Source organism: Moschus berezovskii, chromosome 4 (genome assembly GCF_049115385.1).
Source record: "Moschus berezovskii isolate FMDL1 chromosome 4, NW_MosBer_1.0, whole genome shotgun sequence".
Lineage (NCBI taxonomy): Eukaryota > Metazoa > Chordata > Mammalia > Artiodactyla > Moschidae > Moschus > Moschus berezovskii.
This window is the reverse complement of record NC_142463.1, coordinates 68328568-68352230: the sequence shown is the minus strand read 5'-3', so window position 1 is coordinate 68352230 and position 23663 is coordinate 68328568. Positions and strand designations below refer to the sequence as shown.

The following is a 23663-nucleotide window of genomic DNA, read 5'->3' as shown; positions in this document are numbered from 1 at the left end:
GGTCATCTAAATCATCACTGCCATCTCTGCCTTAGGCAGCAACTTTCCAGATTTCAAAGGAGCCAAGCATTATAAATCGTTAAGACCCCTGTTCAAGTCCCAGCATGTCCATTTACTACTACAACCATTGAAAAGTCACATTTTATCAGCCTCAGTTTCTTCTCTCCATCAAATGGAATAAATGAATCCTGTTTCAGACTGTCAAAAGAAAAAATACATTATAAATGAGATAGAGAAAAATGCTCTCTGTAAACAGAAAATAGTGGGTTTCCTTGGTGACTTAGCGGTAAAGAACCCACCTGCCAATGCAAGAGACCTGGGTTTGATTTCTGGGTCAGGAAGATCCTCTGGAGAAGGAAATGGCAACCCACTCCAGTATTCTTGCCTGGGAAATCCCATGGACAGAGGAGCCTGGCGGGCTACGGTCCATAGCGTCACAAGAATTGGACACGACTTACTGACTAAACAACAGCAAACAAAAAATGAGGATCTAAAGGCCACATATTATTATTCCTGGGTTATTATTTAGTTACTATTAAATTCCAATAGAATGGGAATAAATACTGTTCCTAAGTAGGGGATAAGTTTGAGAGGTCACAAAGGCTGTTCTAGTTTATCTGAAACAGAAGGACAGATGCTGAGGAAAGTCCTCAAGTAAATTAATGAACCAGAGGGCCAGGAGTATACTTCGGTATAAAAAATAGAGGCAAATGGTTAAACAGGTCTTTCCTTTCAAGAGTCTCTCTTAATGACTTGTTTTCACTTTTAATCTCATGATGCACTTGGCAAGAAGAGGCACAAACACAGACATAGGAAAATCAAATTTAAGAAGTCCACATCTATCTGGAAAAAGATAAAATTAATTGCTCAGTGTTCATACTGTATCTTGGTTACTTAATGCTAACACAGTTATACCAATTACTGATAATATCACAATGCTCAAAGCAGCTGCATTTTAAGAGATTAAAGTTCTGAAGGATTACTGGAATAATGGGATCTTATAATTCAAATTACCTCCATGCTGCTAAAAAGAAAAAGAAAGGGGAAGGGAGGGGAAAGTACAAATTTACCAGGCTGAGAAATTACCAAAGATTTTCCTTTCAAAGCAAAATCAATTAAGTAACAAATATGTTTTACTATAAAAAATTCAGCAGGGGGTGGTGGGCAGGTATGATTAACATAGAACATCATGAATTTAGGCCCTGCTTCCTGAGGAAGCTCAAGTGCCCAATATGATGAAGGGGCTAAGTGTACACAGTACTGCGATTGTGCATTTTCCCTCCCTGCTACAAAAAGAGACCCCTCTTGGCGGAACCTCTTTTTTCTCCCTCCAGTCATTTGCTTGGATCCCTTCTTCCAAAAGAAAGTGAAAGACATGTCACTGGCTTAACATCATTCAAACATTTAATCTGAGGCTACAATCTTCCTACCAAACTGACTCTCCTCAACCATCACACCTCCCCTGCTGTCCCTCTGTAAGGCTGGAATTCAACCAGACAGATAAATAAAGGCAGGAAAACAAGGCTGGGCTTTCAGTGGTGGGGGCGGGGGGCGGCGGGGGGAGAAGTCCATCTGATTTAGTCCCTGGAGAGAGGAGCTGCCAGAGAAATGAAGCAGCAGAAAGTCTGCGCATAAAACCAACCTTTGCTCTAGTATTTTGTTCTTCACCTCTGCACTTCTGAGACGGAGCAAGACAAGCATGTGAACTGTAATCTACCTAGTGAATTTGAGAAAACTCATTCTCAGTTTTACTCTGATGAAAATTGGCATTTAATGAATAACGATGTCAGGCTCCTCCCTTTAAAAGTACCTCTGTCTCAGTAAGGAAGCCTGGCTAAGAAAACACGACTGGAGTTAACAAACCAGACACCAGACTAAACATCTCACAACTAGCTGCCCCTCATTCCTGGTCACTACCTTTCCGGTGGGTGTGTGTGCATCACCAGTTCCCTTAGGTCCTGACAGTCTGGCTCTCCCAGAATGGAAAGCAAAGGGCCTGGACTCCTCTGTTATACCAGCTGAAGAAGTAGGATTTCTGAGTCTGGACACCAGGACTCTTGCTTCCCTCTCCACCTTACACATCACCCTCAACTCATCCTCTTTCTCCCCTAGGTCCCCACCCCACCCACTCGCAATACTGTTAATAACACCCTAGCCACCCATTCCTGTAGATTACCCCAGACCCAGGGAACAAAGTGAAGAACAAAGGGCTGCTGCTTCAGGCGGCAAGAGCAAGACAGGCGAGGGTGGAGAGGGCAGCTGAGGACTCAGGAAGCCTCCCAGGCAGAGGCTGCCTGGAAAGCTCTCGCCTAGAGTGAGTGGGTGAGTAAGCAGGGCAGGTCCCCGGGCGCCGCGTGCCGCCAAGCGCGTTTGCGCCCGGGTCCACTGCACTCGGCCGGCAGCATATCCACAGTTGGCAGAGACCCTCCGAGAAAGCAAGCAGCCAGGGGCGCACAGTGTAGAAAATGCACGCGAGTGAGGCTGCAGCGCGGAGCTGCAGATCGGCTGAGTGACAGCCCAGCGCCCAGCCCGCGGGCTCACGACCCGGCCTCGCACCTGGACCAGGCGGCCACCCTGCACCCTCAGGGCGCTCTCCTCTCCGGGGACTGGCTGCTGGCGGGCTCCGCGAGCTGGGACCGGCACGAGGCGGCGGGGGCTTCACTCCTCCATCCTGGGACCCGGCAGCACGTTACAGGCGGCCGTGCACTTCCTGTCTGAAACACACAGGGGAGAGAAAGAACGGAGGAGATCCGAGCGCCAGCCGAGCGGAGGCAGGCCAGCGGGGACGGCGGCCGAGGGGGCTGCGGGTTGCATAACCGCCGCTGCCCGCCTTGCACGGTCGGCGGCCCCCAGCACTCTCCTCGGCGGGCGACCCGCCACCCCGGCGGCCCGCGAGGTGGCCGCCCCGCGGCCCGGCCTCCCCCTGCCGGCCGCATCGCCCGTGGCGCGCTGGCAGCCCTTCCGTTTCCAGCCCCCGCCTGGGTTCCCTCCCCACGCTACCTAAGTCAACTCCACGCTGTCCTGCTGTCCGCCTGCCTGCCTAGGAGTTCCTCCTTTCCTCTCCTCTCCTCCCCGCCCGCGGAGGGGGGGTGGGGGGGGGAAATCTGACGAGGGGACGGTATAAAGACCAGACAATCCTTACCAGGGGAGAGGAAGCTGGATTTACGCACAATTTTAAAGTTTAAGAGCCACATCCCCATATATCCATTCCAGCCCAGCAGCCTAAAGAGCTTCAGGATGGGAAAAGACTTGTCTTGCGCCTGGCTGACTCAAACGGGAGAACGCGCCCGCAGCAGACATGAACTGCCAGAAAAAGAAGAAAAGAAAAAGTATTCTAGGTTCCTAGGCTCCCTCTCTACTGAGACCCTTAGCTGCACAGTGCCCTAATATTTATATATACCAATTCCACATGAAAGATCATCATATAGTGAAGAATGCATATAGTGCATTCTTCCAAAAACAAGTATTTCGCTGGGAGTACAAATCACTAAGCAGTTCACAAATTCTGGGTTTATGTCCATTTTGTTACCCTCCGACTTACGTGAACCTCAGGGTCCTGCTAACAAATGGCTTAAGAATCTGCCATAAGCAGAGTGTACCAGCTCTAGGAGTGTTCAGTGCCGAGTGTCTGGGCTTGCATCCCTACCGTGCCTGCCCTTGCCCAAGAATCTATCAGGTTGCCAGGCACTTAAAGCACAATCTCTGATCAACAGCTTCTTTTATCATCAAGGTGGTAAATGAAAGTTATTCCTGCTTCAACACTCAACATGGAGAATAGTATATAAAGAATGATTATTCTACATGAAAAGTTCAATTTTGACTGAAGTAGAAAGAAACTGATGGACATTAAGCTCCTGCTCACTGTTAGCATCTCATTTTAAATTCCCTTAAAATCTTAATATTTCCCAATAGATCTGCAAAAGTCCTATTCTCACATTCCCAATTGAGGAAACTGGGTCAGAAAAGTTAAGTATCTATCCTGATGTCTTAGCTAAAAAGTAGTCAAAGTGGAGAGGTTTTTTCTAAGTATAAAGTCTGCACCACTTCCTCTAAACTCTAATTCTCAAGACAATCATGAATTCTCTCTCAGGGAAAAATCAAGCCCAGTGACTATATGTGATCCATCCCTTGGTTTCCCAATGAGCCTGCAATTCCATACTATCACTCCGTCACACTAGCTGGGCTCCTTACCCACCTGAATTATGTGTACCCTGATGACTCAAGCAGAGGACACCGTGCTCTTTACCATTATCTACCACTGGCTCTGTCAGCCTTTTCAGAATCACTCAGTGGCAAAAGTTCAGAAGGTTATGGGACAGCTACTCATATGCCAAGGTACAAAGTCTGTTCGGTTCAGAACCTAATCTGCTGACTAGTATTTGTTCCCTGAATTCTTTTACTCTAACTGGGCTCTTTTAAGAAGAAGGCAAACAAACAAACAAAAATCACACCCACACAAAATGAACGAAACACGCATGGACTCCACTCTTGATGAAATTTGAAATTCTCTCACTTTTCATTTCCTTCTGTTTTAGCACTTAGCTCACACTCACCTGTCAATAGCACGCAGTTATTAGTCTCTTGACAAGCCAAGAAAGAGTATGTATTAAAAGGAGCTTAAGAATCGTGGCAACAGTGGGACTCCAGACATTTGCAGGGGAGAGTAAGGGAGAAAGTGCGTGCTCTTGTCTTGTCTACCGTGAACTGAACTGCCTCATTTGCCCTTCCCTGCCACCTTACTCTCTGGGAACTCTAGAATGGGTAAGTTAAGGGCAAGGGCAGTTCAAGTGTGCCAGCAGGGGTTGAGCAGAAGCAGATGCATTCACATCCTTCAGGTCTACACAGTGGCAGGAGGGCTTATTACTAATACTAAAAAACGTCCTGAGGGCTCTTAGCATCGTTTTAGGGTCCAGCTCTGCCTCTGCTGCTGTCATGTTCCTTCTCTAAGTCCCTTGTTTTATCCTGGACCTGTCCACTTTTCATCTCTTTTCACAAACTTAATGCTTCTTCCCAAAGCCCTGCCATTTCTTTCCCACAAAGTACCCGCTGGGAGGGAAGGGGGACAGAGAGCAGTTAACTCAAAATTTCTCTCAATTCTCTCTCATTTAAAAAAATAATAATAATTACCATGCTTTGGATACAATTCTATTTTGAAATACTTTTTGGTATCCCTGCCTTCATTGCTGTTACTTATTAATTCAAGAGCCTTGAAGGAAAAATCTCTAAAGAAAAATTCAATTCTTGAGACAAAGCAAAGGAAACATGCTCAAGTTAAGCTGTACGGATCCCAAAGTTCATAGTCTGGATAATGCAAGACTCCTAAGATCGCATCTGTTCCCGACATATATGAATCCTAACCATCACAAGGCCTAAGCATCATATCACACATTCCCACGGCTCAGCTTTTCTCCTGCCCCTTCTGTATTTCATGGACACTGTTTCTTGCTTGCCACTGTTAAGTAGGAAAAAAAATATTAAAATAACAACCTCATAAAAAGAGGGAAAAAATGCTCCTGGGTAGGCACAAATGACACCACAAAAACTAAAACCGATTCTGGTGGAATACTGGAGGTTAATTTTTAAAGTCTCCACTCCCTAGGTACCACAATCCATGGACAAATATAGCAAGGGTGTGAAAGCCATTTTTGAAGCTCCAAATTAAGTGACAAGAAACCGCTCTCCTCAGGACTAACAGGTGTGGAGGAGGAGATGATAAACTCATATCCAAAAATCATGTTCCTTATCTTTCTTCATCTTAAAAGAGAAAGTCCTTACTTTGACGATTAAAAATGTCTGCCACGCGATTTCTCTATGTGAGGATTCCTGGCCATTATTACAGGATTTTCTGCAAACAAAAAAAGAAACATGACAAACCATCTGGTTACCTAAGAGACTGCCTCTCTGTACCAGCAGCCTTCACAGTGGCAGCACTGTGTCTGTCTCCACTTCCAGGGCAGCACATGCAACAGGCTCTTCTGGGAAGGAGTTTTCTGGCACTCACACTCACCTCCCACCCTCTGCAAGACCAGAACCATAGTTTTCAAGAGAGATGTCTTCCGAGCCAACTGGCTGGCTTGATTGGCACTTACCCACAGAGGGTTTTTAGCCATTTTCAAGGAGCCAGAGTATCATTTCCCATGGCAAAAATGTAGCAAGGGGATGGATGCAAATCACATTAAAAAAAAAAAAGTCTGCCTGCAAGATGGTTTAGGCTCCCTTTTGGGCACAGAGTTTCCTGGTTTTAAGAAAGCTGAGAAGGAAAGCATTACTTAGAACACCTGCAGCCTGACTTGGGAGACCCAGCTGCAAGTCAGAAACACAGGCCAGGATGGCTACAAGCCTGGGCTGGTATGTGTACTTCAGCACACACACGTTTTGAGCAGAATCAGTAATATTTACATAGGACCCACAGGTGCACTGCCTCACTGGATCCTCAGAACTGCCTCTGCAGGGAGGACTCATTACCACCACGTTAGAAGCAGCAGAGCTCATAGGTGCTAAGTCATTTTCTTAAAGCAGTAGGTAATGGAGCTAAAATTCACCCTGGGTCTGTTCTTCTTCTTGAGGAGACACGAGGAGGTGCATTTTGGCTGTGGATTTATTATTCTGTGCTACACATCCTTTACTCAGAAGACTCTCACTTTTAAAACACAACATGGAATGTTCTCTCTCTCAACTACATCCTGTGACTTCATCCCCTTGCCAAGTTTTTTTGAAAGTATAAACTATAAATGTATTCTGCCATGGGCAACTGATTTTTAGCAATATGTCAATATAAATTGGGTTCAATCTGACCTCAGGTGCAGCTGACAAGTGTTTAATAAAATAATAAAACAGATCCACTGGTCAAATTGTAATGGACAAAATCTTCATACATTTTTTTCCAACCTGGAATGCAAATATAAACGTAAAGTGGGTCACAATGACTGATGTACTGTGATTTGGTGAGTATAAATATGAAAGATTAGCAAGGAACCATGAAGGCTTAGCTTAGATGCAAATACTTGCACATAAGTTAAAGTATTCAAACTGCTCCTGGCACAGACTGTGAGCATGAACAGCCTTGAGTTATTTACTGACTGTTGATCATGATGTGTATTGTGTAGACTAAACAGTGTCCTGTAAGATATTTTTCTTTGGAAGGCATGTTTTGTCTGTTCATCTTTTGTAGAGGGTATTTCTGCCTCCTTATTAAAAAAATATTTTAAAAATTCTCTTTGGGCATCCTTTAAAAATAATATATTAAAGAATCCAACAACTTAAAATAATTTGTCTTAACAGGTCAAATGAATATATTACTTATTACTAAGACAATAATGTTCTTAAAAGGATTTTTAAAATACCTAAATATCTGCACAATTACACATTGGGAAGTAGCAATAAGCGAGTTGATAGGGAAGAAGTCACACACATAACTGTCTACTGATATATCAATTCTCAACTATCTATTAAAATGGAGGCTTATAAGGTGGCAAAGTTGGACAGTTTCATCTTCATTTCCCTTCCTTTGCCTGTAGTGGCGTGACTAAGGCCAACAGCAGGAAAGAGAAACAAAGTGCCTGGAAAATCCAGAAACATTATTATAAACTTTTGAAAGATTATTCATCAAGTTTTAAACTAAACCTAGCTAAACAAATTCCAACCACTTTACATGTACTGACTCAATTATTCCTGACAACACCACTTTGAGGCAAGAACTACCACTACCTCCATATTACAGACCAGGAAACAGACACGGAGCTATTAAATAATTTGCCTAAAGTAATACTACCTAGCAAATACCAGACCATGGGCAGCCTAGTCAGCCAGAGAATCTACCTTTAACCAACACATTTTACTACCAAGGAGACACAATTGGCTTGGACTTGCCTTCTCCAGCATTAAAGTTCATGGGGAACACTCCCATGATAAGGCAGAAGAGAAGTAGAAAGGCTCAGAGGTTTCCTTTTCTGCAGCAAGAATGTAACCACTGGCTATACAGGGTCAGGGATATAGCACCTGCTACATGTTACTGAATAAATGAATCCTGGAAAGAAAGGAAAAGATATGTGCAGAACAGTAAAGTTGGGAAGAAGGGCTGCTTCCTTACCTTGACCAGAATCCTGGATTTTAAGGCTCCGGGATTGCCTGCCTCCAGCACAAATGAATGAGCAAGCTTGGGGAGGGAATGCAGTGCACGCCCCCCGCTTTGATCCTGATGAAGCATTTGACAGAGAGTCCCATACAATCAGGATGACCAAATCAACTGAAACTTAAGTGGCTACAAGATCCACACAGGAGCTAAGCGGGCTGGAAAAAAAACACCGGATACATCTACCAGTGTGAAGGAAAGAACCACAAGGAACAGTATTCAATTTGTATTCAAAAGTAACTGAGGAATTGTTCACACTGTTATAATCAAATTTGCACATACCATTAATTTGGAAGCTGTGAAAAGGGCAAATGAGGGCAAGCCAACGGACTCGGTTAAATTAACAGAGGTGAAGAAAAACAAGAAGTTTGGTTTTATTTTTGTGCTCCCTTTAATTTTCAGGGAGGGGCTGAGAGTGCCCATTGGGTAGTAACCGCCTCTAGACCTGAAATGCCAAGACTGAACTAAGTAAGCAACAGTAAATTGGGTATGTTTAAGATTTTAGGACCTTCCATCTGGAACTTCAAAAAACATGATCCTATTATTGCATGGACCATCAGTAAGGTTCCATGGGAAATGATATTTCTTTCAACAAAAAGACTTTGTTAGCAAAACTCAAAGAAATGAAGGGGCTCAGAGGCTGAATTTAGAGGTCAGATGAAAGAGTCAGTAGTGTATGTATAATCTGGCCCTGCTACAAATATGCCGCTCCGGCAGAAGGTCATGAGAATGGTTTGCAAACACATGGCAGGATAAAGAACAGTGTAGAAGGAAGAGGGAAGAGAGCAAAAACTTGGACTAACATTATTTTTTTAAGCATAAATTATCATTTCTAATTTTTTTTTAATGTTGAGAAATTGCTTTTCCCTTGGTAGAACTGTTTGCCTTCCCGGTAGATTTAGAACTCAAGAAACGGAAGTAGGAGAGGTCCAAGACATTTGGGGGAAAAAAAAAGGCCTAATTCACCCTAGGTCCCAGGAAATGCACAAGTGAGCATCATTTCATTCAACTCCTAAGAGACTGAAGAACTGAACTGTTAGCTCTGTGGAAACCATGCCCCACACAGTGGACTCCACAGCTCATGAGAGACTGTCAGTGAAGGGACAGTCACCAAGGAAATGCTACATGATCCATTTCCTCCGAAATTAAAAAAAGGGGTGGGGTAGGGTGCGGTAGGGGACTTAACACAAAGGCATAAAGTTTACAGCCAAAGTGCATTCTTGATATGAGTGGGAAATTTATGTGAAAATGATGATATTCTGAGATTATTTAACATATATACAGAATAACAAGCAAATGATAAAACCTAAACAGATCTTCTCCAAGGTTTGATTGCTAGCCCCCTCCTAAGGTTTAAAAAATCAGAGGATGACACATTATGATATGATGACAAATTCACAATGGGCCTCAGAATAGCTAAAGGCTAGAGAAGGAAATGGCAACCCGCTCCAGTGTTCATGCCTGGAGAATCCCAGGGATGGGGGAGCCTGGTGGGCTGCCATCTATGGGGTCGCACAGAGTCGGACACGACTGAAGCGACTTAACAGCAGCAGCAGAGGTCCCTTATCTGACCGCTCTCAGAATCACCTGCAGGCTTTTAAATACTATGTCTAGGGCAGGGGGGATTGCCAGGAGCATGGGGTGTTCCCATTATCTGTACATTTAAGAAACTCGCAGGTGATCCTACGTTGCAGTCTGGCTGGGGAACTTTTGCCGCAGACATTCTACTCCCTTCTAGACTCTGCCACCAGAACCAGTCACGACAGAGACTAGAGTAAATGATTTCCTTTCTCAAGAACCTTTAATGGAATAACCTTCAAAGGCAATGGAATGAAGTCCAAATTCCTTAGCAGGACATTCAAGGCCCTCTGCGATGTGTCCCAAACTACTTTTCTGCCCTCCTTGGCTCCCACATCCCTCACTCTGTCACCGCACCATTCCCCAAACACATCACATGCTTCTTTTATGTCTTTGGCACTCATTGCCCTAATGTTCCCTCAGCTTACCCACCCTTTCCCTACCAGTCACCATCTTTCTCATCGTTCAAGTCCGGGCTGCTCAACTTATTTTTCTGATCTTTCCAGCCAAAATCAGTCTCCCCTTCCTCTGAGCAAATGTCCAAAAAATGAGCTCACGCAGAAATGACAGCATACACGACCAGCTGCACTGAATGACACCGAACTGCTTGTGGACTGGTCTCCCCCGAGAGCAGGGCCATGGACCTCACTCACTTTTCATACCATGGATGAGAGTCAGACAGGTTCAAAGTTTACTTTCTCAGTTACTCACAAGCACTGTAACCCTTGGTAGGTTATATAAACACTATGATCCTCAATCTTATGATCTTTGAAATGGGACCCACAAAGAAGGAGCCCTACCTTCAGGAATAATTTGAGCATAAAACAGGAAATGTGTTTGGCCCAATGCAGACCACATAAAATGTACCAAGATGATAGCTGTTAGTATTCTCTACAACTTTTGTTTCCCTCCCTACTAGAATACATCACAGACACATCACAGAAGTAAGAGATCCAAAAGCATGTGCTTCCACTCAAAAATAAAAAAATAAAAAGCATTTGCTTTCAAAGTGATAAACAGTGATTTCTTAAAATTTCTTAAAGCCCTTTCTCCTTGCCCAATTTTGTTCTGTTATGAAGGGCATTTCATAATATTTCTATTGAGAAGTCTTCTCTTAATCCCCTTTCTTTCCTTCAAATATCAGTGTACAAAATTCTAACGAACAAGCCCTGTCTGTCCCTCCTACTCCAGCTTGGCTTTCTGCTTTAACTACAGTAACTGCCTGCAGCCACAGTGTCGCTGCCCAGAGAAATGCCTGCTTCACCCTCACAACAAACAGCACTTTGTAGGCAAACTGGAGGCAAGCCCAAAGTAGGAGGGAGGAAAACCAAGGAAAAGGAGTTTGGGCCAGAAACTGAGTCGACACCCACATTATCGTCACTCTGTAACACAGGTAAGGAGGGAACAGGAAAGGAGACGCTCAGATCAATGCCAACCTTACCAATAACTCCCAGGCATCCAGCTCATCACCACCCACCCACGAGAGACTCTTGAGACTCACAAAGAACATGCTGGTTCCCAAATGCCCAACACACATGGCCACTGTTGTCGGTAAAATATCATCACATGTAGTATGCAGCTTATCCCACACAGTCCATCCTGTTGCTGTTATCAACCTCTCCACCAATTACAGAGGATGAAACCCAAGTCCCGAGAAGTCCAAAGTCAGTAGAGAAGAGTGACAGGACCAACACTCAAGTCCTCTAAGCTCCAAACCCTTGGCCCTTCCCACTGTCCTTTATGAAGTGTGAAAAACAATTTTTAAAACATTCTCAGCAGCTCACCAAATCCCTAAGTTGTAAAGGTAAGGTAGTTTTTGTCCTGTTAAAAACAATTGTGGTGCAAAGAGTGAGGACTGTCACAGCAAGGAGGCCCCACCTGCAGCCCTTAGAGGATCAATCTGATGTCAGGACAGTGCTCCAGGAAGACCCTTTAGTTTCTGTGCCAAGATGGAAAATGTCTCCTGACGATGCTGTCTGCTCATTTGGTTTGGGGATGAAGTGTTAGGGAAGGGGTATAATTTTTTTTTCCTTTTTTTTTTTTAAATCAAGCCCTGATCTTGATAAAGGTGAAGTGAGGGGGAAAGCAAAAGAAGATTCTAAGGCCTATTTGCAATGCTTGACGAGAGAACAGTACTGGAGTGGGTAGCCTTTCCCTTCTCCAGGGGATCTCCCAACTCAGGGATCGAACCAGGATCTCCTGCACTGCAGGCAGATTCTTCACCAGCTGAGCTACCAGGGAAGCCCACGAGAAGAGTACAAGAGGCTGTAATGCAGTCCTCACACCACGAATGCCTGGGTTCCAATCACAGCTCTGCCACCTCCAGCTCTGAGGTCTTGAGTCCCTTGGCTGCTCCCAGAGATGGGGAAGAGCAGCCAGATGGGGAACTGGGCCTTGACGTCCTCTGCTACAAAATGGGCTGTTGTGAGCAGTACGTAAGCTAAAAACACATGAAGTGCTCCACCAGTGCCAGGCACGTGTAAGTACAAGGCAAGTGCTTCCTATTATTATTTCCAGAATAGATTAGTCTCCATGACTGTATTCTTAAGTGTGTTTTAGAAGGTTAAAGAAGATTTCTTAGACAAGTTGTTAATCTATAATGCCCCAAAACAGCACAAAGATTTATTCACAAGTTTCACTTCCTGACAGGATCCTCCAGGATTTCCATCTGTGGACTAGAGTCCCTGGAAGAACAAACAGTGGAATCTGAAGAATTTTCCTTCTTCCCAGCAACAGTGCAAGTAAATCTGCACCCATTTTCTCAATACTACAAACAGGCTTCCATGCTGAGAAAAAAAAACAAGATACTTATAGCATTAAGCTAACTAATGCAGGGGGAAATTTTTAAATTCACTTTGTATCTGAAAGCAACTGAAGTATTAAAAATTAAAAGTTATACCAGTTGAGAAAGACATGGTCCAGATCACGTTGGGATGACAATCCTAAGGACTGGGATAAAACCTGAAGAATCAAAAGATATCTTCCCCATAAAATGTTGAAATTCCAGGAACAATGGGCTATCCCTGGGATGATTAAGAGAAAAAATGGTTTTAAAAATCCCCTCTCAGGCTAAAAGTCTAGACTCAGCTAGACACAGAGCTCTGCTAAAAATCACTTCTCTTCTCTTTCAGAGAGGGCACATGTACAACAGATTAAACAATGGAAGGATTTTTCCCCAAAAGAGCAGATAAAACTAAAGACAGCACTAGAAGGGTCACAACACTGGTCTGGGGTTGTGTCCTGCCTAGGGGCACCCGGCCGGGAAGAGAGGCTAAAACTCAGCCTGCACTGGTTTCCAAGCAGCGTGCCTGGTGGAGCAGACATGGCCCCCGCTGCCACTAACTTCACACGGAAGGGTTGTGGGGGCAGTGTCAAGTGGTGCCAAGCACACCAACTCCCCACAAGCAGAGCAAGCTGGTGTCCAGAGCCATCTGGGAGCTGGAGACCCTCTTCAAAACAATGCTGTGCTCTGGAGAAGGGTGGGGAAGAGTCTTGGTTTGTACAAGGGAAACATTTTCAGGTTTCCTGGTTTACTTTATGATGCCAGCTGTTCCATCCCCTTCCTTTCCTCACTCTATATTCTCCCTTCATTTACACTCCAACTCTCCTTCTGCAGAAGCCACAAGCTGACGAGCACTCTTAGGGATGGCAAGACAATAGCCCCCGCCTACCCACAGAGGTTCTGCACTGCTTCTAAATGTGTATCAGATCACAATTTTCCCTTCTCAGGTAAGGACTCCTCTTTTTCGTTTCTCTATTACCCCCCAAATCAACTCTAAGATATAAAGAAATCGTCCTCTTCTCTTCTGGGATAGATGATCTTTCTTCACCTCCAGCAACTCCCACCCTGTGTTCTGTATTTCTGGGTCCACTTGCCTCCCACAGCAGTATCTTCTACCTGCTTCGCTCCCGTACTCTACATCTCTCTCCCTCAATCATTACTGCTTAGGAAGGAAAACCCCATCAAATACATCTAAATCCGGATATAATAAATCAAACTTAAACAGCAGAAATTATTACACTGACAAGTATGGGGATTTTGGTTTGCTTTGTTCTGCTTCCTGTGTGTATGTGGCGGGGGGCGGTGTTACACAAAACAATGACATCAAGTTTTCATTTGTTTCAACTTTTAAAAAGTGTATTATGCTTTTTGTTGAATCCTCTGCTTCCATTTACCTGGCCACTAAAGAGCTATCTATCTCTAAGGGCCTAAGATCACAGTCTCTATCCAACCCACAAAGCTATTTGGTCTGCAGGAAGTTCTTTTTCAAATGTTGAGTTTAGCCAATCTTTCAAAATCAGGAGATTTTTAAGTAATCCAGATTTCTGGCTTACAGTGAAGATCTGTCAAGACTGGCCCACATTCCCATATGGCAACAGTTGGCTGCTGAACAGACTGGCTGAACAGGACCCCCTTTACAGGACCTGCATTTTCTGGTTCAGTCCAGGCCTGCCCCCCACTCCCCCACCCCCATCACCTACCCTGAGGTGAGTACCAGGTGCCGTAAGTCACCTCACGTGAGGCCCACTTCAGGCAGTGTCTGGTGTATGCCTAAGACCATAGCTAATATCCAACTCCAACTCTCTCTCTGGTTAGTGCAGAACTTACAGGGGTAATCAGAAGGTTTCTCCTTGGTACAGAATTTTCCAGGTACAATCCATAAGGAAAAGAACTTACAACTGAGTAAAAAGGAAAATGTCCCATAGTAAAGAAATATTTGAAAAGCACTAAGTTAAAGAATGCAGTGCGGTGTGTGCATGCAGGAAGATGGTTCATTGGGTAAGCTGTGTAACACTGCAGACTATTTTACAATTTGTACTTTATTATTGGCTAGACATTAATATGAAAAATAAAACCATTAAAGTAGACACTGAGTGAATTCACTCCACTGAAATGACTATACTTGAACATAATAAATCTACAAATGAAACAGACTATATATAATCACATAAATATATGGATATTTATTGATTCATTATTAACTCAGAGGATATGGGTATGACTGTCTTTAATGGCATATACTTGTGATAGCATTTATTCAGCAAACATTTGCACAAAACACCTTCCAAACAGTAGCTACATCCTTTTATGTTTATGTACAGTAGTGTTGTAGAGTCAGATCTAATTAGGAGGAGGGCACTTAGTGTGTGCTATTACAAGTGGCATTCTATTACCAATACTGACGATAAAAGAGAATAGGGCTAGAGAAAGCACCAAAAGGAGTGATTTTAAATTACCCTCTCAATTCCAGGACCAACTTTCATTCAAGCGATTTTACCGACAGGCTGGTATCTCTAAAACCACTGTGTTGATGAGAGCTCTGCCCTGCAGAGCAGGGTAGCCCACAGCTCCCCTCTTCTCAGCTGTGTGCCCATGCTTCAGATATGGTCCATAAACATGGAGCAGGAACCAGACGAGCCATAAGGTCTCTTTACGACTCAAAATTGGAGTCTCTTTTTGAACAGAAACACTAATAATATGATAAAATGAAGAATAACAAACCTAAGAGAAACGTGAGGAACACCGTACATAAGAGAATGAGCTTTGAAATAAAGACTAGTTTCAAATTCCACTTCCACCACTTCCTTGTGAATTTTTTTTTTTTTTTGGGAAAATCACATAACCTCTCAGGCCTCAGTTACCTCATCTCTAAAGTGGAAATAAGTCCATCTTCCACTCAGGGCTGTTTTGCAGATTAAATGAGAATGCATGTAAATTCCAGGGCATGGGTTTGGCATTATCAGTAAATGCCTAATAAATGATGGTTGTTAATTACCTATGAGTATTCCATAAACTGTCCAATTACTTCTTGACCTAAGTTTAAAAAACTAGTTATAGATGATAATAAACTGATCTTAAAAGCTTATGAAGTAGGGTATTACTGCAAGAATCACGGGGGGCATTTTCAAAAGAATTTGAATATTCAAACATTTCTTAGAACTGGATTGGGAACAACCTGTAAAGAGAATATGATGGATGGTACTTCACGCCCAATGTGAAGGGCATGAATCTGTCTGGTCTCCGTTGAGTGAGCTCGGCAGAGGCAGCTTCCCGGAGGCTGACACCCTTGAGGGAAGGGCTGTCTTACACTTCTCTTTCCTCCTCCCAGCTTTGTAGACTTCACTGCAGTCTTGGTGATCTGTTGATGCTGAGATTTAGCAATGGGATTTATGGGTTGCTGTGGAAGTGAAGTCTTCTCTGGCAAAGTTCCTAACTATTACCAGCAAGCAGAGAAGGAAAGTAAAAAAGCTTTTTAAGAAAAGAAATGTTTATGATAGAACTGAACATCAATGTGTGTCTTCTTTTCCCAATAGCAGGTGTCAAGAGGAGGAAACGGACATCTCAAACATCTCAGGAAGGGAGCAATTCCCAGACTTTTGATATCACAGACTAGAAAAATTTCAAAAGAAGACTGTCATAAAATTGCCAGATTTTAGAAGAAATAATACCAAAGACAAACCATCACCAGTCTTTCATAACCTATCAAAGTAAGGAAGATATCCCAACCAAGATTTTTTAAAAAATCCTTTCAATTGAATAAACTTAACACTAAAATTAAAACTGAAAAGCCTGCTGCATTCTCTTCTTTTCCACAGGCTGGTGTAACTGGCATTATGCATTCAGAGTGGACCACAGGATGGTCCCCTCACGCCATCCAGTCCAGGATGCAGCATCTCATGCAGCACCAAGGGCCACACGTGGACCATCTGCTGTCTTGGTCATCATCTTTCAAGGACACAAATGTATCCTTAAAGCTCCTTGTTTATCTTAACCACCAAGTGTGCACTTGTCAGCCACTAATGTTTCAAAGCTCCTCTAAGGTGTCAATACCCACCCTTTCTGTACAACTATGCAAGACGGTGGTTCTCAGTCTCGGCTACACACCAGAATCACTTTGGAGTGATTTGGAGTATGTCATTGGTACAGTGTCACATTTATCAGATTTCACATATCTTCAACGAGAAGACATTAAGAAATTACCATTCTTGGATGTCTTTTGAAGCAGACAGGACAGAAATCCTAGGTAACTTAATGCCAGGTTATCCAAATGAAACTTCACTCCCAGAGACTCTGACCCAAAAGATGCAGGGAAAGGTCTGGGCTCATGTAACTTTAAAACATTTCCCAGACTGATTCTGATGCCAGCCAGGGCTAAGCAAAACTTTTTACATTATTTCCTGAATGTATGTCTTATAAGGCTTTAAGGAATGCACCTCTTCATGTACTCCTTCAGGTGTCAAATATCAACGCAGGGCCTGCTGTGTGTGTGGGGCGGGCGGGGGGGGCATCAGTAGCGCACAAGACAGATACATCTCTGCCTTCACCACACTGACAGCACTGAAGCAGGCAGACAAGGAAGATGGCGATTGAAACAGTACCTGGGACTAGGGGGAACAATCCAAGTTTCCTCTGTTCCTATCCTAGTGGTTTCATGGACGTCAGAATCATCTCCTCCTGGCTGTCTTCTGTCTTCTTTCTAGATACTAGAAACTATATTTTTATCAGAAAAACAGATGGGCAAAGCTCTGTCCTCATGGAGCTTACATTCTGGCGGGACTGTCTACCCTTTCCAGGTACACAACATTGGTCATTCCAGCTCTGGTGTCTCACCTAAAGTCAGATGCCCATGCTTTGAACAAAGCACAGTAGAAACTCAATTATGACTATATTTTCTGTTTTGTTGCCAAAATCTTTTTGATGAAGCTTAGCATTTCCTGTCCTTTTTAATCTGCAACAAGTTGGGAAAACACTGTAAAAATATTTTTGAAGCCCTTTCCTGGATTTTCCCATCAAAACCCATCTTATGACAACTCTGTAATTCCCCCCTTAATACCTGACCTCATATTTGCCCACAAAGAAACATACCTGCAAATCTTCTGATGACTAACATATCCTGGTGCAGTTTCCCTGGAATAAATCCCCGCTGGTTAACTATTTCATAATTCAGAAGAGCGCACTATCATCTGTAAACCTAGAAATTCCGCTGTGTATTCCTTCTTTTGGATCAATTATGTAAATAAGTCCTAAGGGACCCCACTGTTTACTCACCTCCAAGCAGAGTAATCTTTATCCTTAGCCTGTATCTGTGGTCTTTCATGCAGGTAGATTCTAATGCCTGCTCCATGACTATGTGTGTAAGCTGCCACTAACCACATCACCTCCTTAGGCCTCAATTTCCTCTTCTACCAAATTCAAGCACTGATCATTCCCATCTATTAAAAATTCTCTCCTTCCACTCCAAAATGATACACTGCACACCTAATTCCAAGGTGACTTCAACTTTGATACAGCCTTTGAAAGTATAAAAGGACAATTTCTAAGGATTTTAAAATATGTCCCCACTCAAGAACTCTCTTAAATTCACAAAACACCAGTTCTTACAGGAATATTTTCATCTCCAGAGAATACAGACAGGTTTCCCATGTGGGCCACGCACAGAAGTGAGAGCAAGCAGACTGTACCATCCGGACAGGCAACACAGATGCAATGGACTGGGCACAATGGACATTCCTAACAAAAGAGGTTACATGTGTTGGCTGTGAGATTTGGAATTTTGTTCTAGCACTCTCAGCACTACTGGATGGTGACCACCTGAACCAAGTAATTTATTTAAATCTAGTGTGCTGGGCAGATCTAGAACATTTGGATAACCTGGCATTAAGTTACCTAGGATTTCTGTCCTATCTGCTTCAAAAGACATCCAAGAATGGTTATTTCCTGATGTCTTCTCATTGAAGATATGTGAAATCTGGTAAGTGCGACACTACACCAATGACATACTAAAGTTCAGTTCTAGGAGAAAGGCCTGTCTCTAAGACCCCACCTCTCTCTCCTTCCCTAAAAGTAAAACTGTCACTAATTAAGTATTTCAGCAAAAAAGAAGAAGAAAAAAAAAACAGCTTGAGTGGGAACAAACCTCATACATGGTTTTTGCCAATACCAGTTATTACCCTATTTACCTCTTCACAAATTTCAAAAGCAACTCTGATTTGGCAAGTTTCAGATTTGCACAGAACATTAGCAATTCTCTTCCAGATGTCTAAACAGAATTACAAAGACCCCAGAGGATTCAGAAGCTTGCAACAGACTCAAATAATATCAAAAGGGCACTTCAGGTGCAAACATTAGCAACAACTGAACTCACTGTAGCTTGGCCACAAACACAAATTTCTCAGATGCCCTAAGCTCGGGGTTCATCAACCCCTGGAATTCCCCTCCATCACCCAGAACTCCCAGCTTTCAAATAGGACAAACAGCGCCAAACAAAGTACTGGGTTTCATGAAGTATTAACATTAAGTGACTACAAAGCTTTTGGCAAAGTCATCCTCCACTCCTCTCATATGATTAGAAAGCAGAATTGAGATTTTAAAATCTCAAAAGACTTGAAGACTGGACCAAAATAAATAGGACAGTACTGAACACGGACAAAAACAAAACAAAAAACACCCACTCAGCTTCTCACACACACACACACTTTCACAATGAACACAGGATACAACAGCTAATATGACAAATACCTGGGAGTTCTGACTGTCCAGACCCTAAACATGAGTCTGTGCTGGGCCGTTTTGTAAGCTTAAGCTGCAAAAAGTAGATGTTTGTGCCTTGATCTCAGCAACAGCTGTCCTACTGTACTCTTTGTGGACCAGGTCAGGTCTCCATTACCATATTCAGTTTCAGTGACCATAACTCTCCATAAAAGATGCTGACAAACTCAGGAGGCAGAAACCATGTCCCATGTAGAACTGTGAAAAGAATTAGGACGATTCTGCTTTGAGAAAAGTTAATCAGCTGGAGTGGCAAGACGGAAACATTATTCTGTCTTTGGGCCTTCGCAGGACTGTCTGAGAAGGTAGGTCGTTCCAGAGGAATGGAATCAACAGAACAAAGTTTCAGGGACACAGTCATCAGCTAATGATCATACACACAGTCCAAAGGTGTGATGGCATGTCTTTTTAAGTAGAGAGATCCCTGTATCTGGGGGTGTTCAAACAGATGCTGCCTCACAAGTGTAAGAGTTTACTAAAGAAGTTAGACCAAGACTTCTCTAAAATGCCCAGTCTAACTGTGACTTCCCCGTGTGCCAGGATCTCTCAAAAATGCCATTTTCTCTGATTAGAATTTGCCCAGATTCTAATCCCTTCAGGCCTGAGTGTAGCAGAAGTCCCCTCAATCAGCTTCCCAACTCATGGTTCTTCCTCACCTTTCAAGACTACCTCCTCCGAGGCCTGTTCTGAGATGTAACTACACTTCACAGTGGCTTCTACCTTCCCTATCTAGGCAGAGAGTTTCTCAACTTTGGCACTACTGACATTTTGGACGGGATCCTTCTTTGTAGTGGGGAACATCCTGCACACTGCAGGATGTTTAGCAAGATTCAGGGTCTCTGCTCCCTAGGTGTCAGTAATGCCTGCCTCCTAGCTAGGACAAGCAAAAATACAACTGTGTCCGGATATCCCAAATGTCTGCTGGGAGGCAAAGTAATCCCCTGTTGAGAACCACGCTTCTTGAAGCAAATAATTACCACCACTGACTCGTGGTTCAAGTCTTCCACTAACTACATCCTCTCTACCTCCCTCCGTCAGTCATGTTCTCTGTTCCAGCCAGGCAAACCTATTTTTGACCCATGACACACCTCAAAGCTTCCCCTAACACATGTGCCCTCCCTCTACCACAATACACAAACACTCCCAGCTGGCTCCAAACACCCTTTCCATCCCCATATTCCTTGGCCTTCTAGACAGATGCAACCCCTTGCTTCTGGTGGTGGTCTCACATGGACCTTCTTACTTGCTTTCTATTAGTACAAGAATCCTCTCCTTCTGACTAAGGCACCCCAACACCCACTCAGGCTCTCTGCTTCCTGCTGGTACTCAATAAATATTGGCTGGACTTTTCAGAATGTCAATATCAGCTCCAATGTTACAGGAAAAACAGGTGAAATCCCTTACCAACTGCCATTTCAAGAACATATGTGATCAGGAGCACAAGGGTTTGACAAAACTTTCATGTTTTCACAGTTAGTGCCAATTTAATACCTACAGTACTGAGACTGAATCAAGTCTGACTTGCAAAATACAGCTATCAAAGTAATTTTACTATTGGGACATTAAAGACACAGCAAACTTACTAAAAATCAAAAAAAGTTCTGAACAATGCAAAAACTAGGGGGGAAAGGTCAAGTTTTGACCAAGTTTTTAAAATTCTGTAAACTTTGGCTGAAAGAGAAAGATAGGAATATAGCTCAATACTGTAACTGTTGCATCATACACTACTCCACAGGATCATTAGGAGAATGGGGGACTGGGGTCATGTAAGGACAGGTTCCTCTCCAACTTTCTAATGTGTTAGGTTTTAATCAACAAAGTACACACTCAAGACGCCCTCAATAAAAATGAGACAAATCTAAGATAAAATGTTCAAATATATAAATAAACCATGCCAATTCAAGATTTTGGATTGCTTTTTCCCAGCTCCATGGATTACCTAAGCATTTCACTGGCAGCTCCCTTACTAACTGACAGAGACCAAAGATTTTGTCAGCACCTTATTTTACCTGGTTTTTATCTCCGGATCTTTCCTATCTTGTTCTTGTATTCTAACAGGGTTTCAGTCAGTGGGTGTAGAAGACAGGAAAAGAGAGGATTCTCACCCTGCGCTAGCTGATGGGAGGTGTCTGGTCAGTATTAACGAGATGTAAAAGTAAATGCTGCCTGAAGACCCCATTTATTGGGTATGGTGCAGAGTTCTCCCCACAGGTCTGCACCATGAAGAGGCCCCAGAACCCAGGAGGGGAAGGTCTGAATCACAGTCATTCTTGGCACTTGGAAGCGCCCTTTGGTTATTCACGCCCCTAAACAGCCCTCCCCAGAACTGCAGATGGGAATTCCCTGGCTGCCCAGACTCTTCCGACCTCCAGCACAGAACACAAAATAGGTGCTCAATAAACGCAGCCTGCCTAGAATTTTATTAGCAAAGCTGCTAAAGAAAGTTTCCAGAAGTCAGCTCTCTCTTTACTACCGAATCTCTTTCAAAATATGTCCTCAAAGCTTTCTTTGCCCAACAAGAAATATTTTTTTTTCTAAGTCAAGGAAAAGGAAAGGAGGAAATCTGCGAAACAGAAGAAGCAATATATGAGCCCAAGGGGCTCAAGTTGGGCCCATGATCGGCTAGGACTCCCCAGTACCTTTCTGCCCACCTCCTGAGTACTCCGCCCTCTCACCTTTGCACTTCTTCTTTCCTGAAACCCCACCTCCCCACCTTCTGACACAGACACCCCAACTGCGTATCCAAGTGGGGCCGCAGACCCCACCTCTCCAGCAGGGACCTACCTCTCCTCCCCTCGACCTGGGGCAGCTCTTCTTTATTGCAGCTGGCTTTTTAAGAAACTAAGAAAACTCATCTCTTTATCCGTGAGGGATACCCCCAAATAAAGGGGGGAAAGGAACAGGAAGGCCCCTATGAACCCTCCAGTCAGCGGAGGTATGATTCTCTGAGCAGCCACCCCCAAGCCTCCTCCTATCCAAGCCCCTGGAAGGGATTCGCGCAGAAGTCCGGCTCCCAAGTGCCCACGCTTCCAAACAAGCTAGAAGCGGATTATACCGGTACCCAACCCGGAGATGGCCCGCGGCGGGCCGAGTGCACCTGCGGGCCCCCGGCTCCCTCCCCTCGCGCTGGGGGCGGGGCGCGCCCTCGCTTCCCAGCCCAGCCCACCCCGCGCGGGAAGGGGGCGGGAGGGGAGGCGTTTCTGGAGAAGTTGAAGGGCTCACCTTCTGGGCAGCGGGCCAGCGAGGCCAGACACCAAACAGTCACCTCCGGGAAGAATCAGCGGAGCCGTAACCGGGTCTCCCCGCCCTTCCGATGGGGCGGAGGGAGGCGAGAGAAGGGAGCGCGCGTGGCGGGGAGCCGGAGAGAGGCGCTCGCAGGCCGGCACGGTCCTCTCACGGGGCCCACGCCGCGGCCCCGGCGCCCCGCCGCTCCAATTGCCGAAAGCGGAACGATCTTCGGGGACCGAGGCTAGCGCTCGGCCCGGCCCGCTGGCCGCCCGCGTCCCCCAGCCCGCGAGGTCCCAGCCACAGCCTCCGCTCGGGCCGCGGCGCCGCGGGGCAGGTCGCCGGCGCCGGGGGGGGGCGCGTGTCGGCTTCGGCGCGGCTCCACCGGCACAGTCCCCGGCCCCTGCCCGGGAGAGGAGCGCACCCACCTTGGGGGGCAGCGCGGGCAGCTCTGGCCGCCTGGCCCCGGCTTAGGCGGAGGCGGGAGGCGGCGGCATCACCTGCGCCGTGCGGCGGCTGCTGCTCCCGGACGCGCCGGGCCGGCGGAGGCGCGCGGCGCCCTGCACCCTGCTCCCGCGGCCCCGCCCGCGGCTGCCACCTCGAAGCGCGGCGGAGGAGCCGGGGCACCACGGGCGGCGGCAGCGGCGGCGACGGGAGCAGCAGCACATGACTCTGTAACGGGGGGAATTAGACAAAGCGTAACATGGACTCCGGGCCCGTGCAGGCGCTGCAGCTTCGGGACCAACCGCAGCCGGCGAGCGCCGCCACTGGCTCGGCCGCAGCCAATGGGGGCGGGCCCGGGCCTCCATGTGATGGCGAGCTCTCTTCCCCCGCGGCGCTCCGGTGCCTGCCGGGGGTCGGGGCGCTTCCGCCGCCGGGCGGGCTGACCGGAGGGGCGGGGTGGCGAGTTCGGTGGCCCGGGATCGGGCACGGGCGGCGGGCGGCGGCGGCGCCGCGCGCAGGTGCGCCCGGCGGGGTGGGGGCGGCCGCCGGAGCTCGCCGTCCCCGCAGCTGCTCATCGTGAAATGCCCACCTGGGCCGGGCACGATGCCCGGCGGCCAGTGTCGCCAGGCGGGCGAGAGTCCATCTCAGGAACCTTCACCCTTCCTGGGGCTATCCTGTCAACTGGAACTCTGATAGTAAGACGGGTGTGGGGCTGGGGTATGCCAGGAAATGGTA

At 45.5% G+C, this 23663-nt stretch overlaps 1 protein-coding gene across 6 annotated transcripts in view; it reads right to left on the bottom strand.

Moving 5' to 3' along the window:
- LRRC8D (leucine rich repeat containing 8 VRAC subunit D) overlaps positions 1-22948 on the bottom strand; it is a 133670-nt gene extending 110722 nt beyond the window's left edge. For 2 of the 6 annotated variants that reach the window (XM_055404039.2, XM_055404043.2), the window contains exons 1-2: positions 22482-22948; positions 2557-2714 (exon numbers count right to left, since the gene is read on the bottom strand). The gene's annotated coding sequence lies outside the window, so the exon portion shown is untranslated. Of the gene's footprint in view, positions 1-2556; positions 2949-22043; positions 22267-22481 lie in introns of those variants that run through there. The other 4 variants (XM_055404040.2, XM_055404041.2, XM_055404044.2 and 1 more) reach the window with 4 other exon arrangements.
- Positions 22949-23663: the final 715 nt, after the last annotated feature.